Below are 14,498 nucleotides of genomic sequence, written 5' to 3' on the forward strand. Positions count from 1 at the left end.
AATCACCACTTAAAGACCCTATCAATAGGGGTGCCTGGGTGGCTCAGTGGTTGAGTATCTGCCTTTGGCTCAGAGCCTGATGCCAGGGTCCTGGGATGGAGTTTCACTTCAGGCTCCCCGCTGGGAGCTTGCTTCTCCCTCTGCCTGTGTCTCTGCCTTTCTCTGTGTGTCTCTCATGAATAAATAATAAAAAAAATATACATATATATATTTTGTTTGTTTGTTTGTTTTAAACCCCTATCTATAAATAAAGGCATGTTCTGAGATCCTGGGGGTTAGGACTTCTGCATATCAACTGTGGTGGGTGGGAGACACAATTCAGCCCAGGGTACCGTGGTATCACTGCCTGAGGCCCAACAAGCAGCCCAGGTCTGGGAGACAAGGTGGGATCCCATGCCTTGAGTGCCCATCAGATGTGTCCCCCACATTGGTTCTAGCACCTCCACTGTCTTGGGTTGGCCTTAGGAGGGGGCAGGATACACATAGGGCCCCTCTCAGAGACACCTTGGCACCTTCACCTTTTGCCTCCCTCTTCCTTCTCCCCTCCCTCTGCCCTCAGCATTGGTCTACTGAGACGTCTCCTATGCTCTGCCCTTAACTCCAAGGCTCTGGCCCTTGACACACAGCCTAGCTTCACAAATCTCTGAATTGTATTGCTTCTTCCATGACTTTGCAAAGTGTATTTTAAAATTTCCAAAGCTGAGAATGACCCTCTCTGTTCTCTGGCTCTCTTCCTCGTGGCTTTCTGCCCCCAAGGCACAGAATTGGAATGTCCTTGCTGCCTGAACCAGGGAGAAACTGCAGGGCGCAGAGATATTAGTGGGGAGAAGGAGAGGGAGCCAAGTAATTCATACTAACAAAATGTAGCCCCTGTACTCTGTCTTCCCAAAGAGACCTGGCCCACTCAGATTTCTCCCGCTGCGGACCTTGACACTTAACTCAATGATCAGACCCCAGATGTCTGAAGATCAGGGGCCATGTGCCAGTTCACTGTGGGATACCATATTCCCTTTGACATACAGGAAGAGGATCATCGTTGACACTGTACGGCTGGGTTCAAATCTGTCTCCATACACTCACCAGCTATATGACTTTGAACACGTTGCCAAAGCACTCCAAGACTCAGTTTCCTTGCCGGTAAAATAGGTTAATAATGGTACTTATCTCACAGAGTTCCTGGGAAGACTAAATGGGATGTAGCTATAATATACTCAGGACCATGCCTGGCACATGGCAACTGTTAAAATCTTTCAGTTATTTTAAAAAAATATTTATTTATTCTATTTTAGAGAGAGAGAAAGCACATGTACGTGTGTGCACTAGCAGGGAGAGGGACAGAAGGTGAGGGAGAGAGAGAATCCTCAAGCAGCCTCCCTGCTGAGCACAAAGCCGGATACAGGGCTCCATCTCAGGATCCTGAGATCATGACCTGAGCCGAAATCAAGGGTTGGACATTCGATGAACTGAGCCACCCAGGTGCCCCATCTTTCAGTTACTATTATTGAAAAATATTTGCCTATAGATTGACAGGCTATGGGTGTGTGTAGTTGAAGCAGGATGGTGATGATGGCGATGATGTGTGGAATATGGGAAAAATGCATTTTCCATGCGGTGACTGTACTGGGCAACAAGTCTCTCCAATTCTCTTGTGATAAAACGGTTTTGTTTTGCTCAGAGCCCTTCGAGTCTTATAACAATATTCATATACAGTGCCTTTTGTCCCAGAATCTCGGAGCAGCCCTGAAATCAAAACATAATAAAAGGTGGATGGTTGAAAAGCAAAGCAACAATTTGCTTTTTTGGAAGAGCACTCCTTCCTTTCCTAGTTTGTAACCTGGCAGCTTATGAGAGCATGTATGTGTATTTGGCCTGAGTCTATAGCTAGCCACTGGCAATCAATGATGACAGCTGTGGACCTCATGATGTTTAGGAGAGAAGAAAGAGAGGGATGAACAGAAGGAGAAAAGCAACTTTTACTGAGTGGCCGCAGGGGCAAGATTTTTGCACACACTGCCCCATCTGATCCCAACAACTGTGAGCAGCACCAGGTGAGGAAAGAGGCTCAGTGAGGTTAATAATTTCTACAAGGTCACACGGCATTAAGTGAAGAGGGAGGTTCCAGACTCAGGTCTATCTCATCTACAAAACCCATGCTGCTATCATATTACCACACTGCTTCTCTCTCTGAGGACATTTGTCTTCACTTTCAGAAAGTGTGGAGTGGGAGAAAGGAGAAATGCTCATGCCTCTAGGAGTTTGGGGGTGTCAGATCCAGTGTGCAATGTGGGAAGTAGAGTGAACAGGAGAGATGATCTGGAGAGAAGTTCTAATGAAGCAAGCACCAGGTACCCTGGAGTTTATTCAAATCCACCAATCACAATATGCCCCATTATGTTATGTGTTTCTGATAAAGGAAAAATGAAATCGCTGTTAATTACAATTGGCATTGATTGTGAGACATATCCTGATTTCAGAGATGTTAAAGACTGAAAAGTTTGCATGTTAGAATTGATACGAGACGTCTTTTATCAGGGCCAGCTCCTGTTCTGTATTAAAGTTTAACACAACAACCATTCTGGGTATTTTAAGCACAAAGGGATTTAATATAAGAAGTTAGTGCTTTATAAAATCACTGAAGGGCCAAACTAGTCCAACTAGCTGGAACTCTGCAGAACCACCTTGCCAGGGAAGCCACTTGTTCTGCTACAGTCAAAGAGAGGAAGGACGAGGAGGCTGCCATTGGGACTTGCAAGTTTAAATAGAGCTGTGAGAATTCTAGCCAATTCACGGTATACTCGTGGGTAGGGTTTATTGCAGGGAAAGGATACAGATTAAAATTGCCAAGGGAATGAGCAGAACCGAGGATTCCAAATATAGAGCCTCAGTTGTCCTCTTCTGCTGGGGTTAGGACAGCGTTACTTCCCAGTATCAGTACATGACAATGCTTCCAGTATTGCCAACCAGACACCCAAGCCTCCATGTCCTGAGTTCTTATTGGGGCTCTGCACAAAGATATGATTGATTGCCCATGTGGCCGATCTCTAGTCCCTCTGGAAGTTGACTGATATTGCCTGACCCAAAGCACCAGCCATACACTGTGTTGTTGGTTCTTCCAGCATAGCCAGGCCCTACCCTAAACCATTTTATTAGACCATCTTGTGACCCAAGGCTTCCAGGCAAACAGAGACACTCCTATCAAGCATGAGATTTCAAGGTCTTAGAGATTATCTCCCAGACACTGGGATGAAGGTCAGAGCTCCTTTTGGGCAAGGCTCAAGTCTTTATTACATGTACTCACAACTGCACCTGCCACCAGAGCAACTGTCTTCTGACAACGAAATAAGACACATGGAATTGGAACATGGTGGCAAAAAATCCCAAGACTCTGTGACTGTGTTGATGCCTCACTTCTGCCTTCAAATCTTCCTAAGGAATCTCACCTGATGGAGCATAATATACATTTAGGGCCCTAAGCACTTAGGGGGTCTGGGAAATGCAGGTTTTAGCTTTGCAGCCTCTGTAGTAGGAAGGGGCAGTAGAAGATGGTAGAAACATGTGCTGAGTGACAGTAGCTTTTATCTGTCACTCCTCCCAAGTAGGCTGAGAGCAACCCATCCACCAATATCCTCTGCTGAGAGCTGGCGAACCAGCACCATTGAGAAACCATGCAGTCATTCCTGGAGGTACACACATTAGATTCTCCTGTACCATTAATTTCTTAAAACTTGGGGAAGACAAATAACTATGGTGTCTTGAAAACCAGCTCGGGAGATAGAAACACATGAAATGATGAACGGTTAGTGCACTGCAGGAGGAGTGGTTAAACATTTGGTCTTCAGAGTTGGTTGAAACCTTGGCTTAAAGTCCAGCTGCATCACTTACTAGGTGTGTGACCTTGAGTTGGTTACTTACCTTCTCTGAGCTTTAGTTTCCTTATCTCTGCAGTGGGGGAAGGGGTAGTAATACCAACCTCCAAGGGCTATTGCGAAAATTTCTTGAAATTTTGTTTGTAAAGTATTAGCACAATTCCTGGAAAATACTTGATATAATGAATGGAAGCTGTCATCATCACCATTACCTCCATCATCGTCGTCGTCGTCGTGGTTGACATCATCATTATCAGGATAAGGAAAAGGAGGAGGAGGAGGAAACATTTTCCTAGGCCTTTAAAACCCCCTTTATACACTTCTGACCTCAGAATAATCTATACTCATCAATTATTGTGTCATTAAATCTAAAAGGACCTGTCTCTACTATTGTGGACGTCACCAGATTAGTTCAATAGACCAACTAGATCAATGTCTGTCACCTTGTCTATGAAGCCTGGCAGAGCAACTGGCTCTTCTTTCTGCGTTCTCACTACGTGGAGTCTGTGTGCCACCAGTTACTCCTTACATCATTAGCTTTTGCAACATCAGCTGTAATATCAGGATGGATATGGAGTCAGACAGCTCTATTGGTCACCAGCAGTGACATTGAACACATCAGTTCGTTTCTCTGGGGCTTTGTCTACTTACCTGGACACCAGGGATCATGTTATTTACCTCTCAGGGTTACCAGGGATAGTTTTCCCAGCACATAATACGTGCTCAAAAAATCACAGCTCCTGGAATTTGTAGACATGTCTGGCTTTCCCACTGGATTACAGATTTCTTGAGGACACTGTGCCTGGCACAGGGGAGATGCTCAAAAGTCCTTGCTAAAATGGAAATACCAGCTCTCAGCACCAGGTGCAGGGTACTCAGAAGACCATTGTCTACATTCTACTCTTGCCTCCTCTTCCTTTTCCCTCTTCCCAGGAAGTAATATTTCATTGGGTTGTTGTTAGGTTGCCTACACTGACTAATGACACCCTAGCAGCTTTGTTCCTGGTAGATCAAAGCCCTCTCAAAGCCCTGGGAAGGCAGAGAACTGGTTGGCCCAGGATGATTATCCCCATTCTACGGATGAAAACAACAGGGACCGGGACTCATGCACTGACTCATCAGCAGAACCAGAAACTGCTAGACAGCCTGCCAGGGCAATATTTCCTCTTGGTGGCTATCATATTGAACTTCACAGACCTTTTCTGCCACTGTCTAGCCAATACCAACATTTTCTCTCTCTTTGTCAAAGTGCTCTGTTGTATTGTTGTTACCTTTCTGTGCCTTTGTATGAGGATTACAAGAGCTAGCTGGGCTCCTGGAAATAAAAAAGGGCAATCTGGGGCCTGGCTATCTGACAAATCAATACAGATCCCACACATAGATTTTCGGCTGGTCTGTCTTGCTAGGAAGCTGGAAAGTTTTTGTTCATTGAGCTGAACCCACTTATGGGTCACCCCACTTTATCTATGATGATCTGTCAGCCAGGAACCCCATTAGCTGACTATGACAGCCTTGTGTACAAATCTCTATTCCTGCATTGAAATTATTTCTTTATTAGAAGTTTCCTAATGTACTGGAGCTGTGCATAAACGGGGCAGTGAAAACCATTCTTAGTAGATTCAGAGGGCCTGGAATAATTTAGTCTTTGAGATTTTTTTCCTGAATGTATTATTCCTGAATTTAAGACCTGAATGTATATGAAAAAGCACAGTGTCTAACCCGTGGTAGAGGCCCCTTAAACATTAGTTACACCAGAATCCTCAGAGTCCTCAGAGGTTAGCTTATTCCCTGGCTCAGAGTTAGTGCTCAGTAAACATTTGGACTGTGGATGTTTTTGCGTAGATGGCAGGGTTATATGCATGGACCTTTCCTCTTCAGTTCAATTCTTAAGTTCTAAAACCCAGCCATAGCAAGTTATCGCTGGTCAACTTTCTGCACAACCCTGATCTTGATACCAAGCTATCAAATCATCAAAATTCATTGAGGATCTCCTCCGTCCCAGGGGGTGTATCCCCATCTACAGCATTTCAGACACGCTGTCTCCATGACGGCAGCTTGGACTGGTCCCCTGCCATGCTTTGCACTGGTAGGACATCTCAGCATGTGTGGGTGGTGTTGGAGGTGTTAGCAACTGCCTTGGAACATAGCTGCATTTAAGTAGCATTTAACAGTAAGCCATCCAACTGAGGGTGATGTAATCATGAGCTCCAGAAGAAATATGTTCCATTCTCACCTTGGAATACTCCATGTACTGCTGTTGACTTAATTGTGCTTTAACGACAGCCAATTGTCAACCCAGGGTGGAAGCAGGGAGATTTCTTCTGTATGTGTATGGTGAGGTTAGGGGAACATGGTCACAATGTGACAGATAAGTCCTATTCCAAGTCTTCTTAACACCCAGATGTGTGTGTGTGTGTGTGTGTGTGTGTGTGTGTGTGTGTGTTTAGAGTCTCTTTTTCTCAATGGATTCTGGGCACATTTTCTTGCTAGGGAATTCAACACCCATGAGATGTGTGAATCTTGAGACCTCTTTACCGACAAATATTCATCAAGTACTCACCTTGTGCATGTGCTTCCTTCAGGGTCTCAACAGAAAGCAGATGACACATTGAGATAAAATGATCTGAGGAGGGTTTATTTGCAAGGAGACTATTAACAAAGGTTTAGGGTTGGGAAGCACAGGAGTGGGGCAGTAACTCCCGGTTCAGAGTAGTAGAGGTGCTAATCTGCAGATCTGAGGAGGGAGGGAGCTGTCACTGCAAGCTGGAGGGGAGGGCCCAGGGGCAGTGTCCTTCAAGTGAGGGACTCACCTGGTGGAGGTGACCTTGTCAACAAAGATCCAGGGGAATACCTCATCAACGACCCTCCTCACCAATATCCTTCTGCCTACGCCTTTGGTGATTTTGAGCTAGAACGTTGTCCCAGTCTGCAGTAAGCTTACAGCTGCATGGATGATGGAGGCTTAGACAGTTTATTGTAAACACAATGGAAACCATGGCATAAGAGAATTATAGATGAGATGCTACAGAAGGTTAGGTAGACATTGAAGCAGGCTTTGAAAGACAATTAGGATTTAGATGTAGGACAATCGTTGGGCAGAATAATATTAATGCTATCTACTATTTATTGAGCATCTACTGTATGCAAAGCACTGTCTAAGATCATCTCATTTAATCCTGACAGAAACAGGAAAGCAAGACTCACAGGGGTCAAGTAAGTTGCCTTAGATCACAAAGCTACAAAGTGAGAGAGCTAGGGTGTGCACTGTGGGCTGTTTGCTTCCAGACCCTGGCCATAGGACTCTGAACCAAGCTGCTGGGGGAGCAGAAGGTGGGAAAACGCAAGCCTCAGGAGGCACAGGAGACCCTCAGCTCCCAGGACTTATAGAGCTTCTTTTACACCCAACCCTTTGCAATACACTTATGTGATAAATCAAGCCACTGGGAACACTGGCAATATCTACTCCGGTTCCAACAGCATCGAAGGGTACAGTATATGATAGGACCTACCGGCAGGTAGGAAACCACACTGGAAACCCAGGCGGACACACAGAGAGAGACCCGGATCGCCCCGAGCCTCGGAAAGACTCCATTTCCCAGCATGCAGCGGGAGCGCCGGGCCACAACTCCCGGCATGCCTGCGGAGGCGGCGCGGGCCCCGCCCCGCTCCCCGGCTGCCCCGCCTCCGCCGCCCGCCCTCAGCCAATGAGCGGGCTCCGTACTGCGGGGTGTGCCGGGGCCGACGCCGCCGCGGAGTCGCAAGTCGGCGAAAGCGGCGGGAAGTTCGTACAGTGTAGAAGGCGACGCTGCTCCGGCTCGGGGTAGGGAGGCCGCGGGCAGGCTGTCCGGGAGCGCGGGCGCCGAGCGAGGGGCTGCGGCCGGGCGGCCTGGCGCTGGGCCGGCGTTGGGGCGGCGGGGCGGCCGGGGGCCGTGACCTCGGGCGGCGCCGCGGCGCGGGCGTCCCTTCCTGCCGCTTCCCCTCGGGCCCGGCGGCGGCCCCGGCTTCCTGCACCTGCCGCACCCCCCCCCCCCCCGCCCCGCCCCGGCCCAGGCCCAGGCCTAGCTGCACGCGCGCGCTCCGACCTCCCCGCGTCCTGGGCGCTCGGGGCCGGGTCTCGGGGAAGGACCCGCCCGGCATCGCGAAGCTCCCATTCGGGAGGGGAGGCACCGAATGGAAAGAAGCAGGTGCTACAGTTTGCAGACCCTGATACCGGGACGGGCGACTGTAGGCCCGGGAGACCGGGGCGGGGGGGGGAGGAGGGAGGGCATCCCAGAGGAGGTGACGCCTGGCCTGAGAGCTGGGCGGGGGGGGGCGGGGGGAGAAGGAGCCTGACCCCACCGCCCGCCCGGCTCCATCTCCCCCCCGCCCCCCGCCGCCGTGCCCGGCTCCATCTCCCCCCACCCCCGCCTGGCTCCAACCCCCTGCCTGGCTCCACCCTCCCCTGCCCGGCTCCATCCCCCCCTGCCGGGCTCCATCTCCCCCCCCCACCCCGCCCCGTGCCCGGCTCCATCCCCCCCTGCCCGGCTCCATCTCCCCCCCCCCCCGCAGGGCTCCAACCCCCCCCGCCCGGCTCCACCCCTCCCTGCCTGGCTCCACCCCCTCTGCCCGGCTCCATCCCCCCCCGCCCGGCTCCATCCCCACCCCCGCTTGGCTCCACCCCCCCACCCGCTTCCATCACCCCAACCCCGAGCCCGGCTCCACCCCCACCCCCACCCCCGGCTCCATTCCCCCCTCCCCAGGATAACATTCGGGGCCCGGGAACCCCCAGGTCGGAGACAGGCCCCCTTGCCAAGCTGTCGGTGTCGGTGTCGGTGTCGGGGCAGGCCGGGCAGGAGCTGGCCTGGCGGGCACGGTGCGAGGCGGCAGAGCCCCGAGGGCCCTTCAGGTTCCAAATAAAGCCCCTGCGTGCGCTGCGCTCGGTGCCTCCTGCGGCTTCTCTCCGTGGCCCACACGTAGCATCCTTAGGGATGCAGGTGCCTGAGGGCAGCGCGCTGCTCTTCCCACCGCCCGAGGAGTTTTTGGCTCTGGTCTCCAAACTCTTAGGTGGTGATGTAGTTAAATCCCGTGCAGCCCCCGAGTCCTTGGGTTGAGAGGCAGACCCTAGGTGCCTTTTTTTGTTTTTCCTTTTATTCCTTTTCCTTTTCCTTTTCCTTTTCCTTTTTTTCCTTTTCCTTTTTCTTTTTTTTTCCTTTTCCTTTTTCTTTTTTCTTCTTTTTTTTCTTTTTCTTCTTCTTTTTTTTTTTTAAGACCCTAGGTTCCTTTTGAGGCCATTCCTTCTTCAACTTTCTTCTTTGTCAAGCGACTCCTTTTTTGTTTTCTTTGTATGGGGCCTTCCCCCCCCCCCCCCCCCCCCCAATCTCCCTCTCTTGGAATGACTTGGAAAATCCTAGTTTTGCTCTTGGGGTGGTGGTTTCGGGGAAGCTTTTGAAGAGCCTCATTAATTCTTTTTTTTTTTTTAAACTAGAATGGTCTGTTGTGTCTGAATTCACAAGGGGGAAAAATGTCCCCATTTATTTTTTCAAAGTTCAGAATCAAGACACCTTTTTATAAAAAAAAAAAAAAAAAAAAAAAAAAAGACCTTTTTATGATATGCGGAGCAGATCTTGGGGTGGGGAGGAGATTTTAATCTACAGTTTTAAAGCAATTTCAGAAGGAAGCGGGGGTTCTTTATATCATCATTTTATTTAGATTATGCTGTTCAAAGTGGCGTGTAGTAATTGGAATTAAATTTCTGGATAGATAAGGTTGTGTTCATCTCCCCATAGAAGGGAATGTAACTTAAGTAGTCACCTAATAATAGCTTTCTCCGCTGAAGCGATCACAGATGGTTATTCTCTGTGCATCTCAACATTGCTGATCCGATTCTGTTTTAATACAGTAAAACAACCTGAATTTAATAACAAGAAACTTACATGAAGTATCACTGGTAAATTTAGTGCTAGTATCTGGTACAGATATCAGGTTTATAGGGTACTGGCTTCTTGTTTAGTACTGCAAAAATTGTAAGAGGGTATTTGTTAAACAAATGGGATAATGGAGTAATGTGTCAAGCATAGAACCTGGCATAGAATAAGTTACTAAGTGCCCAGGAAATGGTTCTGTGGAAAGCTTAGGCTAAGTCTTATTCCAGGATGCAAATATATATATAAAAACAGCAGTACATTCCAAATGTTGACAGACCCTAAAATTTCTTAAATAGGCCACTTTTTTTTTTTTTGTATTTGAGAACTAATGTGAAATAGTAAACATATAAGTGAATGTATTAGATGTGTAGAAGAGAAAAAAAAATAAGATTTTTATTTTGACAACTGTGTATTTTTGCCTTAAAGTCATCCCTGGTAGGATACGGTGTACCGTGAATAGAATTTTGATTTGAAAAATAAAATTTTGAAAGGATTTTTGATTTGAAAAATCAAACTTACTGGAAGCTTTAAAATTCACCTTATAGCAAATGAAGGGTGAGTCCTGAATTTATGCAAATGGGCAAGTGCAGATAACGCCATGTATCAGGCAGTGAACCTAATGGGAATTAAGTGCTGCCTCGGTGTGTGTGGGTAAGGCTTTCATGCAAATTGGTCTTGTTGGGTTATGAGAATGGATTGGTAACTGACTGGGACTGGAGGGTATTTTTTGGAGTGGTAGGATATTTTTCCGTGCTTGCCGAGGTTATTTTTCAGAGTAGGGCCGAAATGGATTCATTTATTCACTAGATATCACGTGCCTGCGTACTGTGTGTCAGGACCTGGGCTAGGTACAGTCTCTTCTTGCCATTGGAGTATTTTGTGCAAACACGTTTTCTTTGTTTTAAATTAATGGAGGTCATTCTTTTTGATTTCAGTTGGCTGGCATTCAGTGCACAAGAAGCCTGTATATGTATAGGACACATTTGAAAAACTACACTATTATTGATACAATTTAGAAAATACGGAATTTTTAAGAAGCTATAACACTAATTCAGAAAGGTGACAATCCTGACAAAGCGCTTAGCTGGGATAGGTTTGTATTCTAGAATACCTTTGGCCCCTTGACAAATTCCTGTGAATATGTTGCTACTAGGCACTGTAAACAGGGGAGGAGGGCTGTGCCCTTTAACTTTTCTCCACTTTGGTTTCTGAATTCTATTTACCTAGCATTGAGGTTGCTGTTTTGAAGTAATTTCATGCACTTTCCCAACTATGCCTGTGTTATATCTCTGCGCTCAAACCAAGTACAGTCTACTACTCTTGTTCTGGATGACTTATGGGCAGCCCTTTCAAAAAGGAATGCTCCCAGGACGCCTGGGTGGCTCAGTGGTTGAGCGTGTCTGCCTTGGGCTCAGGGTGTGATCCCAGGGTCCCGGGACCGAGTCCCACATTGGGCTCCCCAGAGAGAGCCTGCTTCTCCCTCTGCCTGTGTCTTTGCCTCTGTGTGTGTGTGTGTGTGTGTGTCTATGAATGAATAAATAAATAAATAAAATCTTTAAAAAAAAGGAACACTCTAGAGAGCCTAGATAAGAGCTTTTTAATATTCATCAAAAATCACTAATGATAAACTACTTAATAGTACCATTCTCCAGTAAATTTATTAAGAAATTTATTAGCCACAGCAATCTTTATTAACTTGGAAAAATACAGTGTGAATCATATTGTTTCTTTATTCATGTAGACACATGTATTTTGATGATTCTTTGCAATAACTCCTCTATCCATGGATTTCTGGCTCATTGGATGGGAACCAGTACTCCAGGATTTGAAACTTAAGATAGACACTGTTCACACTGGCTAATATTTAGGATGAATTTTAAACATATGTACATATTAAGATATATACATTAAGTGGGATGGTGTAGTAGGTGGAGTCATAATTAAATTGCAAGGTTCTTAGTTGGGAGATTAGGAGTGTTCTGTCCTATACCTTTTAAGCAAATAGCATTTCATTGGAAAGACACATTTGTTTTATGACTTCACTATTTAGTTGGTCCCAAAAGGGACTGAGGAACAGGAAAGTTATTAGGAACAAGGACAGCAGAGTATGTCCCCCTCCCACCCCGCACCTGCCCCCACGCTCTTTCGGGGGAAGTTAGAGTTCTTTTTGTGCATTTATTTCATCTCTTTGCAGACTGGCTGTCATCCTGATGTTTGCATGTGGATGTCTGTTCCACAGCTAGCTCCTTGTTTCAAGAACCCCAAAAGAGACTCCATTATCCATCTTTATCAATTATATTTAAAATTTTTAAAACTCATGAAGTTAGAAATCTCACAGCTAAGATAACCTCAGCTTTATTTCATATTAATTGCTTTTCTCCAGTTGTTTTACCAAGTTACAGCTGAACAAGTGCCATTGTTTGATAATACTATGTATAAATGCATTGTGAACACATTTCATAATACTAAGAGTTGGAAAGTGCCTAAACAACTTCAGTCTTCACAGGCTATGTCTGGAAGACATAGAAACAAACTTGTACTGTTTCTGTTGGCAATATTGCCTCTTTTTTCACTTCTTATTGCAGTTTATAATATGGCAACTGAACTAGCAACAAAGGGATTATGTCTAAGTATAAATTGTTAGAGGTAATAAAAAAGTCTATTATTTGGGGATCAAGATAAAGGTTTTAAAAATTCACTTTTTATAAACTAAGCTCAGGTTATGACATTTAAGAGGCTTATTCTTACTTTTTTTTTTTTTTTTTTTGGGCCTTCAGAGCATATTTTAGAAATTGTGACTTTCAAATTTACATTATCTCTCATTGCTACTGTTAGGAATGTAGAATGGTTCAGCCACTCTGGAAATGAGTTTGGAAGTTTCTTAAAAGTTAAACATACACTTAACAATAACACTCTTGGGTATTTTTCCTAGAGAAATGAAAACTTATCGCTAGAAGACCTGCATGTATGTTCATGACAGCTTTGTTTATAATAGCCGAAACCCCAAGACAACACCCGTCCTTCAGCGGGTAAATGGTTAAATAAAATGTGGTTTAGGCATATAATGGAACACCCACTCATAGTAAAAAGGAACAAGACTATGGACATGTAACAGTTTGGGTGGAGCTTAAAGGGCATTGTATTGAGTGGGGGAAAAAAAAGCCAGTCTCAAAAGGATGTGTGACTGTATCATTTTGTTTTGGTAGTATTCTTAAAGTGATAAAATTGTAGATCTGGAGAACAGATCAGTTTCTTCAGAGTTAGGGCTGGGGGGTGGTGTGTTAACTATGAAGAGGTCGCACAAAGGAGTTTCTATGTAGTAACAGTTCTGTATCCTGATTGTTGTGATGGTTGCACAAATCTTTACACATGATGAACTGTCCTAGGACTATATATACACACATAAAAATGTAAAAACTGAAATTTGACGAAATAGTTTGATTACCAATGCTGTATCACTGTCGATTTCCTTGTTTTGATAGTGGTACTGTGCTTGTCCAGTGAATGTGGCACAACCACATTTCATTTAACCACATTTCATTAACCCACGGAAGGAGCTGTGGATTGTTTCTAGTTTTTGACTGTTACACACAAAGCTACTTTGAGCCCACGTTCAGGGTTTTTTTTTTTTTTTTTTCTTTTTCTTTTTCTTGATTTATTTTAGTTGACACAATGTTACTTTAGTTTCAGGTGTACAAAAGTGATTTGTCTTGTTTAAGTATTCCGCTACCTGCACCAGATAGCTACCATCTGTCAGGATACATCGCTGTTACATTATTAACTATATTCTTTACATTGTACCTCTCCTGTGACTCATTTTATAACTGGAAGCCTGTATTCATATACAGGTTTTAGTGTGAATATAAGTTTTTATTCTTCTAGGATAGATGCCTAGGAGTGCGAATGTTGGGTTGTGGGGTAAGTGAATGTTTAACTTAAGAAACTGCCAAACGTCTCCACTGTAGCTGTACCATTTTACAGTCCTATCATCACTCTATGAGAGATGCAGCTTCATCACATTCTCGCCAGCATTTGGGGTTGGCAGTGTTTTTTATGTTAGCCATGATAATAGGTGTGTAGTAGTATCTTATCATGGCTTTCATTTGCATTTCCCTAGTGGCTAATGATGTTGAACATCTTCTATCTTTTTTGGTACTTCTCTATCTTTTTTGGTGACTTGTCTATTCGTATCTTTTGCCCATTTTGTGATTGGATTGTTTCCTTACTGTTGAGTTTTGAGTGTCCTTTGTATATTCTGAATACAAGTGCTTTGCTAGGTAGGTGATTCTCAGTCTGTAGCTTGTCTTTTCATCTGCTATACTGTCTTGTAGTCCAGACGTTTTTAATTGATGAAGTCTAACTTGTTGATGTATGGAGTGTGTTCTTGGCATCATGCTGTCTCAGAACTCTTTGCCTAATCCTAGGTCAGAAAGACACTTAAAATTTTATGCCTTATATTTAGATCTGTGATCCATTTTGGGTTAATTTTTGCACAGGATGTGAGGTTTAGGTCTTAGTCTTTGTTTTCTTTTCTTCTTGCCTATGGATGTCCAACTGTTCCAAAACCGTTAGTTGAAAAGACCACCCTTGCTCCATTGAATCACAGTTTACCTTTATAAAAAAAAATCAATTGGCCATACATGGTAAACTGCATATCAGAATGAAGGTAGGAAGTGAGTATGCATTGAAGTATGAAAATTAATACAGATTTAAGAAAGTATGACATGAC

The 14,498-nt window shown here is 45.1% G+C and overlaps 1 protein-coding gene across 6 annotated transcripts in view; it reads left to right on the top strand.

Annotated features, from left to right (window-relative positions):
* VRK1 (VRK serine/threonine kinase 1) overlaps nucleotides 1-14,498 on the top strand; it is a 106,812-nt gene that overhangs the window by 23,150 nt on the left and 69,164 nt on the right. The window contains exon 1 of one of the 6 annotated variants that reach the window (XM_077910519.1): nucleotides 7,550-7,686. The exons of 4 other annotated variants lie outside the window; for them this stretch is intronic. The gene's annotated coding sequence lies outside the window, so the exon portion shown is untranslated. Of the gene's footprint in view, nucleotides 1-7,549; nucleotides 7,687-7,906; nucleotides 8,051-14,498 lie in introns of those variants that run through there. One more of the 6 variants, XM_077910520.1, reaches the window with a different exon arrangement.

The sequence above is a fragment of the Canis aureus genome, chromosome 9 (genome assembly GCF_053574225.1).
Source record: "Canis aureus isolate CA01 chromosome 9, VMU_Caureus_v.1.0, whole genome shotgun sequence".
Taxonomy (NCBI): domain Eukaryota; kingdom Metazoa; phylum Chordata; class Mammalia; order Carnivora; family Canidae; genus Canis; species Canis aureus.